This window comes from Ornithodoros turicata, chromosome 1, assembly GCF_037126465.1.
Source record: "Ornithodoros turicata isolate Travis chromosome 1, ASM3712646v1, whole genome shotgun sequence".
In the NCBI taxonomy this organism is placed as follows: domain Eukaryota; kingdom Metazoa; phylum Arthropoda; class Arachnida; order Ixodida; family Argasidae; genus Ornithodoros; species Ornithodoros turicata.
Window position 1 is genome coordinate 9827507 of NC_088201.1, and position 12867 is coordinate 9840373.

The 12867-nt window shown below is 49.7% G+C and overlaps 1 long non-coding RNA gene across 1 annotated transcript; it reads left to right on the forward strand.

The window, feature by feature from the left end:
- The first annotated feature begins 247 nt into the window (after nucleotides 1–247).
- Nucleotides 248–9647, forward strand: LOC135396936 (uncharacterized). The gene is made up of 3 exons (XR_010423567.1): nucleotides 248–333; nucleotides 7015–7131; nucleotides 7203–9647. It is a non-coding gene; the product is annotated as an uncharacterized LOC135396936 (long non-coding RNA).
- Nucleotides 9648–12867: the final 3220 nt, after the last annotated feature.

Genomic DNA, 12867 nt, shown 5'->3' on the forward strand with positions numbered 1-12867 from the left:
CTTCCCACTTTTCGGTGTCGTAAGTCGATTACCCGATGTCCGATTTAGTCGAAATTTTGTGTGCGCGTGCTCTGTTCCCTGCTCTTACAACTTTCCAATTGAGACCAGCCGTCGATTTCCAGTGGTTAAGACGTCATTCTCGAAATGCCTGACACCGACCACCGTTCACCGATTTTTGTCCCTGTCTTCAGGCTTGAAGCCCACGGCGGATCCGACTTCCTTTTAATGAGCACACGCACTCGCTTCGACCACAGTGCAGGATATCAGCTGCCGACGGATTAAGGCATCAATATTTCGCAGACATACCACCGCAAGTTTATGATCTCCCAGACCGTAAGTCTCAGAAGTGCTGTCATTGCAGTCTTCTCCGGCTCTTCTTCAGCTGACTCCCCACAATCTGTTAAATTCTGGTTTAGTGGTGTGTATTGCATGTTACAGTGTTTTGCTGGAGCACAGTCCTTGCACATCTGTTAGCTATTGGAGTATGTTCATTTTATGGAGTACCGTAATTTCACGTATATTAGCCGCGGCTTATGCGCAATTTTTTTTTTCTCACGGGCGCTCTGCGGCGTATCTACCGGTGCGGCTTATCTGATGACTCTTTTTTTCCCGATATTTTCCCCATACGCCAGTTTTAAGGAAAGGGCCGACAGTGTCTCTCGAACAGCACTGCCCTTCCGATGCACGAACAGTGCGAAACAGAGACGGGTTCACATTTGAGTAGATTGACCCTCCTGGTGCATTCCCCCAAGCAGCTTTAACGAAAGTGGTGTACGGTAAACTTTGAACCGGCAATGGAGCAACTGCCAGACCTAGGCCAGCCCAACAGGAGGAGAAAAGCTAACAGCGATGAACTCCCAGAAAGCTTTTACTAAACTCATACGTACGTCCGTACATGAGCAAAGCTAGGTACAAGTGAAAAAAGAAAACCCAAGTTGTCCCACGCGCATCACCATGTCGATTACCACCTCGTCGTCTTCATATACATTTTCAACATCCTCCCCCGCCGAATGACTGCAGTCATTCCTCCAAAGTCTCCAGGGGATACAGTAGCTGCACTGGCCGCCTTGTGATGTTCCCAGTTGGCAATTTGATGGTACAAGCTCGCACCTTGTCGTCTCGCCCTTTGTGGAGGGTCACTATTCGCACAGTCTTCCACAGGTTACGTGGTGTCCTTTCCTCGTGAAGAAGAGCCAGGTCTCCCTGCTTCAATGTGTGGTACCCCACCGGCTTGGAGATGTGGGCGGACCTCAGGTGAAGAAGATAATCCGTGCGCCATCGTTTCCAGAAATGGTCTGATACTCTCTGCCGATATCGCCATCGGCGGGAAAGATCTGTCACTGTCGACCGCGGCGGTGCTTGATCTTGACCGTTTGGAAGTGCGACCAATCGTCGGCCAATCAACAAATGAGCAGGCGTCAACGCAGCTGGTTCATCCGGCGATGCATGTAAATATGTGAGAGGTCTTGAATTTATCGAAGCCTCGGCGTCTTGTAAAACGGTCATCATTTCCTCGAACGTTAAGGACTGTCGCCCAAGGACTTTTCGGAGAGATTGCTTCATGGTGCGAACCAATCTCTCCCACCATCCACCCCACCACGCTGCCTTCTCGGCTATGAACCTCCACATTATTCTATGATTGGCGAAATAGTCCTGCACTTCATTCTTCCGGACGTTGCTTTGGAGCTTTTGAATCTCACGGGACGTTTTTTTGAAGGTGAGTGCGTTGTCCGAGTACACGGTAGTGGGAAGTCCTCGACGGGCGATAAAACGACGGAACGCCAAAAGAAATGACCTCGCAGTGAGATCCGAGACAAGTTCCAGATGCACTGCCCGCGTGGTAGCGCACGTAAAAAGAGCAATGTATGACTTCGATGTTCCACTTCCGGAGCGCACCATTACTGGGCCCGCGAAATCCACTCCCACTACCTCGAACGGTAGGTTTCGAACAATCCTCTCAGGTGGCAATGAGGCGGTCGGAGCTGAAGCCGCCTGCAGGCGATGACGTGAGCAGGTGGCACATCGAAATATAATTTTCTTTGTTATTTGTCTGCCCTGTGGAATCCACCAGCGCTCTCGTATGTCGTTTAATGTATCCTGTAGTCCACCATGCAGGGTCCTCCTGTGACCTTGATCGACGACCAACTTTGTGAAGTGATGTTCGCGTGGAAGAATGACGGGGCATTTCACGTCCTCTGCTTCTGAACCGTACTGTAGCCGTGTCTGCAAACGAATAATCCCGCTGTCATCGAGGTAGGGTCGCAGCGCGGCGAGTTTGGATTCCGGTGCTACCGTCTGATCCGTCTGAAGCTGAGCAATTTCTTCCGCATAGTGTTCCGCTTGGGCCTGCTGCACCCAGAATTTCTCCGCTCTTTTCATTTCTTCATCAACCAAACAACCGGATTGTCGGTTTTCCGGCTTCCGCATGTTGTTCAGAAAACGAAAGATCCACGCAGTAACTCTTATCAGTCGTTGATAAGTGCTGTACTTGGCTGTATCAATTGGCGGTGGACCTGACGAAACCGAAGTGTGTAAGACGTTTGCTTTCCGGTTCCTTTCGTCATCTGCTCTGGTGTCCCACTCGAGGTCGTCGTCTGGCCAGCTTGATGGCTCGAGGAGTAACCAATCGGGTCCGTGCCACCAGACGTTGTTGCGAATTAGTGTTTCTGCCGTTACACCTCTGGTTAGATAATCTGCGGGGTTCTCTGTTCCAGGACAATGCTTCCATCTCCGTCGATCAGTCTTTTGTTGAATTTCGTCGACACGGTTGCTTACGAACTGTTTCCATTCGGTAGGCGGTCTTCGGATCCACCAGAGGGCAATCATCGAGTCGGACCACATAAAGGACTCAAATTCAATGCCTCTGAAAATTCTTTTCAAGTAGTGCATCATTCTTGAGCCGATTAACGCCGCCATCAGCTCTAGACGTGGCAGAGTCAGCTGCTTAAGCGGTGCTACTCGTGACTTCGCGAGAACAAATGTAGCAGTCGTCGATCCGTCTTCGTTCTGCCCTCGGAGGTACGCTACAGCACCGTAACCCTTCGGGCTGGCGTCGCAGAAGATATGGAGTTGAGGGTTTCTGCAACCACTGGGGAACATACAGCGATCCACGATGACCTCAGCCAGTTCCGGTAGTTCCCTGCACCATTGACTCCACTGGTCCTGCTTGTCTCTCGGCATCTCCGCATCCCAGCCAACCTCCTCAACCCACAAGGCCTGAAAAATCATTCTTGCTCGAACCGTGAAAGGGTGCAGAAAGCCAAGAGGGTCGTAAATCCTAGCCGATGCTTGGAGTACGTTTCGCTTGGTGCCTGCAACATGCACCGATTTAACAATTGAGTCCAAGCACTGTTGAGTGCACGCAATTGAGTGCACGCAAGTGTGTCGTTCCTTTTGTCCCAAACAACTCCAAGCACTTTTGTAACTGGATTGTTGTTCGTACTGCTCTCCTCTTCATGTCTGAAAACGCCTTCAAGCGCTGAACAGTTGGACGTCCATTTCCGCAGACGCATGTGGGCCGTTTCCATGACCTCGTTGGCGTCGTTGTAAAGCTTCACTGCTGACTCCAAGTTTTGTGCTCCAGTCAGCAAGTCGTCCACGTAGAATGAAGACGCCAAGACGTCTGCAGTGTCCTTTAAGTCACCGGTGACTTTACGAAAATGATGCTCCAGAGTCGCTGCTAGCAGGAACGGACTGGCCGATGTCCCAAAAGGCACCCGCCGCATGCGCCATTCCACCATTTCGGCGCTGTATGTAATGGTTTGTCGAAGTGGCACCTGATCAAACCACAAAAAACGTAACGCATCTCTGTCGCGTTCGTCCACACTGATTTGCAGAAACGCTTTTTCAATGTCTGCAGTGATTCCAATCGGATGCGTTCTGAAACGGAGTAGCGTATCTAACAAGTCCGGTTGAACCTTCGGCCCTTTTTCCAAGGGATCGTTGAGCGATGTACAGTTGCCAGAATGCGATGAAGCATCGAACACCACCCGCATTTTCGTAGTCGTAGACTCGGGACGGATGACCTCACGATGAGGCATGTAGTAGATGCGTTCAGGTGTCTTTGCCTCTGAGATAGGTACTGGTTCCGCGTGGTCGTTCAACAAATACGCGCGAATGTTCTTGTCGTATTCTCTTACCAAGGCGTCGTTCACGGCGAGCCGTTTCACCAATCGATTCAGTCTCCTTTCTGCGACAGCACGGTTATCGTGCAGTGGGACGTCGACGTTCTTCCATGGGAGGCGCACCTCATAAGTGTCGTTTGCCATCTTTACAGTGCGCTGGAACTCTGCTAGCACGTTACTCGTCAATGCCGTCGGTGGGGCGCCTTCGTTGATGCCTGCATTTTCGATTTCCCACATCTGCCTTATTTCTTGATCTTGCAGGAACACGCAGTTCACGTTTGTTCTCAGCACGCATATCAGGCTGTCTGCTTGTTGCGCCACCAGAGCTTTCACTTGGCTTGGGCCTTGGAACGTCCATCCCAATATCGTTTCGATGGCAACGAGCTCTTCCTGCTTCCCGTAGCGCCGAATTTCGCCGGAGATCAGCTTCCAAACTTGATCGGATCCAATAAGCAGACTGATGCCATTTAGTTGCCGCATACCAGGAAAAGCCACAACATCGGCGATTAGTTCACCACAGTCCTGAAGTGCAAGTACGTGTTCGTTGTCCACCGGCGATTCCTGGATATCTCTGCATATCACTGGTATGACGATGGCTGCTAGCTTGACGTCTTCGTGGGTGTACTGGCTTCGCACAGTCACTTCCACAACGCTTCGTTTTGCGGGCCGACACTCCGAGTCTGAGGCGAACGTGTTAATTCCGATCCAAACTTGGGCTACCTCCTTCAAACCGAGCTCCCTTGCTAGATCTTCCCGGATGAACGTTCGTGAACTTCCACTGTCAACTATCCCTCTGATATACTGGCACCTGGTACCCGACACAGTCCAGGCACGAAACGTTTGGAGGAGCACAGTGCTCATACTGGTCGCGGAAGACATCAGGACTGAAGTTTCTGTCGTTTCGATGGCGTTTTTGTCTTGAGTTTCCTTAGCGTGCGCGGCCGTCCAGTTGGGGTCGCACATTGTGGCAACGTGTCTTCCTGTGCATTTTGAGCACCTTCCCTTGTAACGGCATTCCTTTGAATTGTGGAACGCCTTCGTGCACCGAAAACAGCGCCTGTACTTGGCCAACGTCGTCTTTTTGTCTTCCTGCGACATGTCTGCGTTGCAGTTCTCAGTGGCGTGAGACTTCGCCTTGCAAAAGAGGCAGTTCGTCGGGACAGTTTGGTTGTGCAACGCGAAAGCAGAGGGTGCACTGGCATGACCTTTTGCTCCCGTCTTCCGTTGGCCGGACGGTTTCTGATCCTGGCGGTCGCAAAGTCCACTCCTTTCTCTGCTTTCAACTTCTGCCTTCAGGAAAGCCAACACCTTGTTCAGTTCTGCGGAAGCTGTGGAGGCAGCGCCTTCATCTTCTAACGTGGCGACTTCGTGTTCTGCTGGTGTTGCGGCGTCTCTCTGTACGCTCCGGAGGTTCAAACGATGGTACTCGAGCACTATGTCGGACGGTATTGCGGCCAGTAGGATTTGCGTCATCATCGAAGAGTAAGTCACTGTTGGTATGTCTAAAGAGCGTAAACCGCATATGTTCGTCTGCACGTAGTCGTGGAGTTTTCGCAAACCGCACGTGTCCGTTGAAGACTTAACATGTAGAAGCGTTCTAAGCTTCCCTAGGTACTGTTCCTCAAGCCTTCCGCGGTCTCCGAACCGTTAAGTGAGCAAAGCGATAGCGTCGTCGTACTCCGCTTCGGTCGTCTGCAGTCCTGATATGGCTGCCTCCGCTGTTCCGAGCAACAACGATCGAAGGTAATGGAATTTATCCGACTTGGTTAAATTCCTGTTGTCGTGCACGTTGGCCTTGAACTGATCCCAGAACGGCTGCCATTCTGTAAAATCTCCGCGGAACTTCCTCAGTTGAAGGCGTTGCAGCCTGACTCCGGTACTACGGTCAGGGATCTGTGGCGTCGGGGAACTTGTAGTTGTGACTGCTGGTGTAGGCGTCGATGTAGTCGGTGGCAGTCGTTCGAAGGTGAGTCGTAGCCTTGCGATGCACTCTGTTATCCTTTCTTCATACTGCAGAACAGAGTCGTATTCACTTCTGAACGCTTCAGGAGCGATGCTGTCCTCCACTTCCCGATCCAAAACGTAAAGCTGCTTGCCGCATGTCGTGAGCTTCTCCAGTTGGGCGGTGATATTCTCTGCTGTGGCACTCTGGTCCTGAAGCGCAGCGGTAGCTTCGTTAATAATCTTCGTTGCTTGCGTTCTTCTCGCTGTCCGCTTGGCCTGAAGCTTCTCTGGAACGTTGCTGTTAGGCATGGCGAAAGATTCGAACGTCGTTGCAGCTGCCGTCTTGCTCCCGGGTTTCGGCACCAAAATGTTGTACGGTAAACTTTGAACCGGCAATGGAGCAACTGCCAGACCTAGGCCAGCCCAACAGGAGGAGAAAAGCTAACAGCGATGAACTCCCAGAAAGCTTTTAATAAACTCATACGTACGTCCGTACATGAGCAAAGCTAGGTACAAGTGAAAAAAGAAAACCCAAGTTGTCCCACGCGCATCACCATGTCGATTACCACCTCGTCGTCTTCATATACATTTTCAACAGTGGTGACACTGATTCGCGTCTTCTGGTAGACCACTGACCCATCAATCCGTGAAAAATGCCCAACAAGGGGGCACAATCCGATCTTGGTAGAACTCTAGAGCTGACCCCCTTTGTTGTACACTATGCCGATCCCGGAGTATGGACTGCACGGTTTATGGCCTTCTCTATGGTCTCCTTTGTCGCACAAATCAGTCGTATCGTATTCACCGCGGCTTATCTGCGAGAAAATTTTCAAAATGTTCCTAAAAACGCATCCTGTGGCTTATACTCGTGAAATTACGGTACTTTCTGCAGAGGCTTTGCTGTACGGCACGGTAGTTTTCTGAGAAAACCACAACCGCTTTGCAGAGGCCTCTATATTCACAATTCCTGCTTGTAAACTTAGTCCAGAGACCTACAATCTCCCCATGTCTGTGATGAAGGCAGCAGCCAAACTGCGACGTTAACTGTGATACAACAATCTAGGTAAGTCAGTCATTGACCGATTCTGAGGTGCGGAGTGGAGCCATTTAATGACCCACTCCTTTTTATTTCAGGCCACCTCCCCTCCACCATACACGATTGATTCTCATTTTAAACTGATGCTGTTGTCTAGATGATACGTTTGTACATTTACACCTCGACGTCTGCTCCGGCCATCATGTAAAAACGACATCCATCCACGGCTGCTCGGAAAGCGGCATGATTCTCGTAGAGGATGGTGCCCTCGGAGCATCGGAGCGATCACGTTCAACTGCAGCACTGGACAGATAATGCTTTGTTGGAACTTTCGCGTGTCTATGGGAACATTCCCGCCCCCCCCCTCCTCCCTCCCTGTCTGGGAAATGCACTGTTCTGCCAGAAAAAACAAAGGATGGGAATGCGTGTGTCCGCTTGAGGTTTCTAGCACGTGTGTCTCAAATTCGGAGTGTGTGTGTGGGTGTTTTTAATTTATTTATTCTGCGGGTGTCTATATCTGTGCAGTTGGGGGCTACTGGAGTTGTGCCATGTGAGTGTACAGTACGTATTTCTTTGCTGTTGCTACTCTTGCATCCAGCTTATTATTTAAGGAGGCTGTTGTTAAATAGCGTACGGTTTGGAGACAATTCACTGTGGAAGCTCTCTGTCTCTAGGCGAGATCTCTACATACATATATAGTTGCAGTTCAGTGAAACGCTCTCGGACGTGTTCGGTGTCTCACGATGTCCTCCTGAGCAAGCTGAGCCGCTGACGGAAGGAAAAAAGAAAGCCTGCCATACAAGCTCCATCCAGTGTTTCAGAAACCCAGGGCCCGTTATTTTTGTGACGCCATACTACGTGGCACCTTTTTGACAGAGCTGTAAGCCCTGCATTTAATCTGTCAGCGCCGAGCAAAAAATTTCCGCACAACTGAGAAACGACTGTTTTTGTGTACACCACACTGTATTGAACACATTGTTTGGTCTATCTTCCTGAGAAGGAACTTTGAATGATGTTCAAAATGGAAATGTTATAGCGTGTCAGCAACACATGTAATATCCTGCCATATCTGGGTCATGCCCTACTCTAGCACCGAAAATTGATTGTCCTATTTTGCGTACGTGGAATAGTTTAAGTTCCGTCCGACGCATGTAACATACCCGGTGTCAGTCGCAACGGCAATGCGGTATTCCAAGAGGCCAGCTGTACATACATTTATATTTTTTAAAGGTAGTTTACTTTTATTTATTGCGGACTTTACTCGCAATGCCATGTAAGCGATTGCAGTAAAGCTCATTCCGGCCTTATTCTTAGAATTTTATCGTGAGGGGTGTCATTATTTCTGAAGAATAGGTATAAAATGAGGTGATTATGTTAAGAATCGTGCTAATGTGCAGTGAGCATTAAATACGAGGGGTGTCCAGCAAGTAAGTTCCGATTAGCTATTAGAAAACAATGGAAACTCGCTTTTAAAATGTTTTTATTTTTCACTGGGTTACGCATATCTCAACTACCTCTCTATGCAGTTTCCACTGTTATTGAGGCACTGGTCATAGTGAGGCATCAGTTTTTGCATCCCTGTATCGTTGGATGAATCTGAAGTGTGGTGGACTAGTATGTCACTGCTTCCTTCACATAATCGTTTTCATGCCTGCGAAAACTGCGGCCTCGACGGAAACGTTTTCAGCGTCTGTTCTTGCAAACTGTTCCTTCGACCACGTGACAAAGTGTCGTCCACTCACAAGGCGTGGGTCCACGTTGAACGCAGAACCAACGCCGCCTAGGTAGAGAAGGCCTGCTCAATGCCTCCTCTCCCCCCTTCGCCACGTGGACACACAAAGTCAGAATTCGTCGGCTACAGCGATTCGCCGTTCTGCGAATTCACGAACCTACAAATGACTGCAACGAGCTTCGCAAATGTGTACCTAAAAGTTGGCTACGGTTGGCTGCGGCCGTTGAAAACACAGTCCCGATTGGCTGACTATTGGGAAGCAGGCTTTCTCTATCTAGTTGGTGTTGCAAGAACCCCCTTATTTGGGAGAGGGACCAAGTGACGTCACTTCACGGGCAGTAGGGGAGCTGTCAAACATTTTAAATCTGAAAATAAAAATAAAAACATGCATCAGCACTATCTAGCTCAAAATGGCGTCTATGACTCTCTAGCGGACAAATGAATTTACAGGTAAGCCTACAATGCCGACTGCAGTCCAGTAGCGCCAGTATTCGCGAACGGAACTTACTTCCTGGACCTGCGCCTCGCACGTTGAGTACGTTGTTTTCTTAGACTGGGTAATGCTGGATTTAAGTTACGTTATAGTCATATATAGATTATGCGGAAAATTGTGCTTCTGGTAGACCTCAATAAGGCAGTGATAACCACGACAAAAAAAAAAAGAAATGCTCGCTTTGACACTGGACAGAGTTACACATAAAATGTGCTATCAAAGATGGTACCCCACTGTACTGTACTGGATGAAACATTTTTTGTCTCTGTAGCTGTATGTATGATATTTCTGCAGGATACAGGATTTTCAGAACCACTATTCTTTGTATGCTTTTTAATTTTGTAAAATATTTAATATGCTCGAGCTTTGAGCATATCCACGATGATGTCATCTGTAAATGAAGCGGGTGGGGGCGTCACTTTGGGTTTCATGGGCGATGGCTGTAACGAGAAGAACCCGAAAGCCCACCAACCTCCTTGGGGAGTCGCTGGCCAGATTCGGAGGACTGAAGGGAAAACTGCTTCGCGATGGTTGCGATGCGATGCCCACCTGCCATCATCTAAGGTGCATTGAAAATACTTCTTCAGGTTTGTGACATGGATAGGGACGAGCTCATCGCCGTGGCGGCATGTTAGCTTACTTGTAACCGGCGTCACATGTGCGTTGATCGGGTATGGATCCAGTAAGAGTCTACAAGCGCCTTGCTTATATAGTATGAGGTTATTAATTTTGAGCTGGTCTGGGAATCCCAACTGGGGAAAAACGGCCACGAGCCGGTCCATATCCTATAGCTGACAACTAAACTACCGCAGGGGGTAGAGCTCAACCCACTTTGTGAGATGATCTACGTGTTAGTGTAACTATCAGCTAAGGTTTCGGGCTGACAGTAGTTTGCAGCAACCACGGCGCCTCGCTCCACGAGGTTTAGCCTTCTGACATACCGGACATGCGTGTATACCGCAGAGCTCCCTTCCTCATTCAAGGCCACATCGCGATACGACATAGTACAAGTTTTGCTGCCAGTACCGTAACCTGCCAGCGCAGAGTTATTGAAGTATTTTAGTTTCCTTGGTACCACGATCTGGAAGAGGTTGCAGCCTGCCTCCTCGTCATCTACTTGTGGTACATATCTCCCCCGGAGGCGATTCCCTTTGAGGCATGTGTCCCTCAGTCCATAGGCCCTCAGTCCTCTGAGCCTCCAAGCTTTTCTCGGGGCTCATGAAGTGTCCCCACCCTAGTAGCACAAAACGTCGCAGAAACGTCTTTATTTGGTCAAATTAGGATAGAAGACGATCAGGACGTCAACGCGACGTCTAGAAGCCGTAATTTATAGTATGTTTATAGGACGCGCCGATTTAACGTTTATAATACGTCTTCGCCATCTCTGTTGAAGAGATATCCTAAAGGAAGACCTCCTGTAAACGTCTTCCGTTCAGGTTTGCAAGACTTAGCGAGTTTTCATTTATAATACGTCTTCGCCATCTCTGTTGAAGAGGTAGCCTTAAGGAAGACATCCTGTAAATATCTTCAGTTCATGTTTGCAATACGTACCAACTTTCCATTTATAATACGTCTTCGCCATCTGTGTTCAAGACGTATCTTAGACGAGGACGATTGGTGTGCACTGAGTAAGTTTACTTTCGATGGACCTACTGACTGTCTCAAATCAAAAGCAGTAGGAAACACAGGCGTTGAGTTGACGGTGAGCTAATACTCCCAGAAATTTCCCAATTCAGTGTTGTTTGTGTGCGTAATTGAAATACACTTAGACACCTCACCCCCCCCCATTTTGAATCAGAGGCGGGTCTTGAGTCGGGCGAGTCAGAGAGAATCTTGGAGTCGGTCGAAAACGTCGGAACCGACAAGTTCAGGCATATAGCAGAGCCTCAGAGGACGGCTGGGTTGCCACTATACCAAATCTTTTGTCACTGGCGCAGGGCGCTCACCCACGTGAAGCGTAGGAAGCCCATCCTTGGTGCTCGGGGTATTCGGGGGTGATTCCTCTGCGGGTTTAGTTTTAGTTTTTTAGTTTTTGCACTTGTCGAGCACCACCGGCAAGGCTAAGCCGCCCCGGTCACGTGTACGGTGCAAGCGGGATCTCGCGACCCACTCCACCGAACCGCCCCAGAGGAAACGGAACGCGTGCCTGGTGATGACAGTACGGATTAGTGGTGGCGGCGTGGCAACGACTCCTAAAAACCACAATCAACTGTAGTACCAGGCCAGTAGCAGATGTGCGCGAAAAGTGATGGGCAAATCAGCAAACTTAAGCTACCGCAGGACAGCTCTTCAACGATTAAACATTCGTGGCCAATTTACGGTAGATATGCCCGTGCAATCAAAAGTCACGCCAATAATTTTTACTTCTGGCCTCACTGGAACACAGAAAGGAGCTTCGCAGGAAGGCTGGAGGTTCAAAAACTGTGCTGCACTTTTTGATCTATTCAGTCTTGCCCCTGGCTCCGTAATCCTCAAACGCCTTCAAAACGGGCCCTAGGGAACACTCGCGAGAAACGATCACAGAGATGTCGTCCGCGAACGCAAAAACAGGTGGGGGGCATCCATTGGGCAGTGGCAATGTAACTGGAAGCGAGCACAGTCTCTCGAGTAGAGGGTTGGTGGCAATGGTGTACAAGGCGGGAGAGAGGGGATGTCCTTGACGGACCCCACAAGTTACATCAAAGGGGGACGACGACAGAGGGCGAGCGACAGAGACAACGCTTCTAGCGCCCCTATACAACGTTTCCACATACCTGATCCAAGCAACGGCGAACCCATATGCCCTCAGCCGAGAGAACAGGTATGCGTGTCGCACGCGATCGAATGCCTTGGACTGATCGAATGACGCCAGCACAGCGGGGGCATGACCACTGTTAATCCAGTGGATGGCATCACGAAGAGCGATTCTATGAAGGTCTGAGGACCTGCCGGGGACGGAACATGCTTGGCAAGGATGTAACACCTTCTCCAACAGAGGCGAAACGCGGAATAGAAGAGTTTTAGCTAAGATCTTATAATCGCTCGTCAGTAAAGTCATCGGACGATAAGCATCTGGGTCCAGTTTTCGAGACTTGTCTTTGCACAGAAGAACAACACCACCATTCTGCATGCTGGGGCATAGCAACCCCTGGGTTAAGCAGATGTTAAAAACCCGAGTCATGCAAGAACTAATCACATTCCAGAAGCGCTTGTAAAACTCAACTGGGAGGCCATCAATGCCAGGGCACTTTCCGCTCGTCATTGAGGAGACAGACGTAAAAACTTCATTTTGCGTGAGCGGCCCTGAGTCAACATGCTCCATTTGTTTCGCCGGCAGTGGGCACTCTCGGCTGACAACGGGCTCGTCGTGAGGTGACTCCTGATAAAGGGCCGCGCAATGCTCACGCATCGCTTCCTGAATGTCACCGGGATCAGTCAGAATTGAGCCATCAGCTGACCGAAGCTCAGTAATTCTGAAGTCCGGATTTTCTGCCACATAGCGCTTGAGTAACACACGGGAGCAATATGCCTCCCGGCACCAGCGCACCACATTGCGTTG